A 1,954-nucleotide genomic window follows, 5' to 3' on the forward strand; every position below is an offset into this window, starting at 1 on the left:
TAGTTGAGACTTGCATGCCACCTATCTGTTGAGTAAGTAGACTTATTTGCTAAGACATAAGCTTGTTCTGAGCAAGGATAGCATTAAGAGCTTCTACTTCCATAACACCCTTCTTCTGAGGAGTCTTAGAGTTCACAGGATTCCTGTTGGATGAGTATAAAAATTGGTTGCTAGCAACCAATTCAATAAGCTCAATAGTCTCCTCCGGTGTCTTATTCTTGTGGAATGAACCACCTGCAGAATTATCTAAGCACATCTTGGACATTTCACCCAAACCTTCATAAAAGATATCTAGTTGGGTCCATTTGGAGAACATGTCCAGAGGACATTGCATAGTCAATAACTTGTATCTCTCCCAAGCTTCATAAAGAGTTTCACCATCCTTCTGCCTGAAGGTCTGAACCTCCACCCTAAGCTTAGTTAGTTTCTTTGGTGGGAAAAATTTAGTAAGAAACTCAGTAACAACCTTGTCCCAAGTATCCAAACTCTCCTTGGGTTGGAAATCTAGCCATAGCCTTGCTCCATCCCTCAGAGCAAACGGGAAGAGTATGAGTTTGTACACCTCTAGGTTCACTTCATTTGTCTTCACAGTATCACAAATCTGCAGAAAATTAGAAATAAATTGATTTGGGTCTTCGTGGGGAAGACTATGATACTGGCAGGTTTGTTGCACCAGGGTGACCAATTGTGGTTTCAACTCAAAGTTGTTCACAGCTTTAGGAGGCACCACAATGCTTTTTCCATAAAGATCTGCAGTAGGAGCAGAGTAAGAGCCAAGCACTCTCCTTTGTTGCTCATTCCCATTCGGATTTGCCACATTGGCATTAGCAGCATCGTTAAGATCCATAGTGGATTCTGCAGCATTGTAAAGTTTTGCTTGTTGCAAACGCCACCTGAAAGTTCTTTCAGGTCCAAGATCAAAGTCTAATCGAGGTTCCTTATCTCTGTTCCTGCTCATAAACAAACAGAAAACAAGAAAAGATGGGAATCTCTACGTCAGGGTTCAGAGAATTCCCAGTGAAGTAACCTGTATAAAAGAAATAAAATAAAACAACTAAATAAAAAATTAAAACCTTCGAAATAGTTTTATTTTTTATTTTTTTATTTTTTTATATTTTTTTATAAAAAATATAAATAGGTAAATTAAAATAAAATTACTAGGTGACACCAAACTTAATTTCAAAAATAATAATTGATTCAAAATTCAAAAATTAAAGCCAAAAAACAATTAAAACTAATAAAATATAAAATTAAAAATAAAAGTAGGAATAAGGCAAGGGACAAATGAAACTAAAATGAAAACAATAAAAAGGAAAATTATGCAAATAAAAGATAATTAAACTAACCAGGATAACAAAAAAAAATTTAAGAACTATTGAACGAAAATGAAAATTACGAAGGAAAGTAGAAAGAAAGGAAAACCCGGGGCTGGTGAACGAAAAGCCAGGAAAAAGAATAAAGGAATAAAATGAAAAATAAAAATGAATAATATTAAAATAAAACTAATTAAAAGAAAAATTATCCAATCTAAGAAATCAAACAACGAGTAGTTGTCAATCACAATCAATTTCTGGCAACGGCGCCAAAAACATGGTGCGGAATTTATAACCACAAACTAACCGGCAAGTGCACCAAGTCGTACCAAGTAATACCTCAGGTGAGTGAGGGTTGATCCCACGAGGATTGATAGACTAAGCAATAATGGTTGATTAATTTACTTAGTTAGACAGGCAAAAAAGAGTATTTTGGTCTTCAAAAGCATTAACGATAAATTCAAAATATCAAAAGACAGGCAATAAATAAGTTGGGAAAACAATATGAAGAAGGCAGTTAAGCCTTCAGAGTTATCTATTTTCCGGATTGACTTTTCTTATTAATTTATTTTAATCATGCAAGATTTAATTCATGGCAAACTATATGTGACTAGACCATAATTCCTTAGACCTTTCTAGTC

The 1,954-nt window shown here is 34.4% G+C and overlaps 1 non-coding gene across 1 annotated transcript; it reads left to right on the forward strand.

Annotated features, from left to right (window-relative positions):
- Positions 1-311: 311 nt before the first annotated feature.
- Positions 312-418, forward strand: LOC112799452 (small nucleolar RNA R71). Its single transcript, XR_003201033.1, has one exon. It is a non-coding gene; the product is annotated as a small nucleolar RNA R71 (small nucleolar RNA).
- The last annotated feature ends 1,536 nt before the right edge of the window (positions 419-1,954 follow it).

The sequence above is a fragment of the Arachis hypogaea genome, chromosome 4 (genome assembly GCF_003086295.3).
Source record: "Arachis hypogaea cultivar Tifrunner chromosome 4, arahy.Tifrunner.gnm2.J5K5, whole genome shotgun sequence".
NCBI classification, from domain to species: domain Eukaryota; kingdom Viridiplantae; phylum Streptophyta; class Magnoliopsida; order Fabales; family Fabaceae; genus Arachis; species Arachis hypogaea.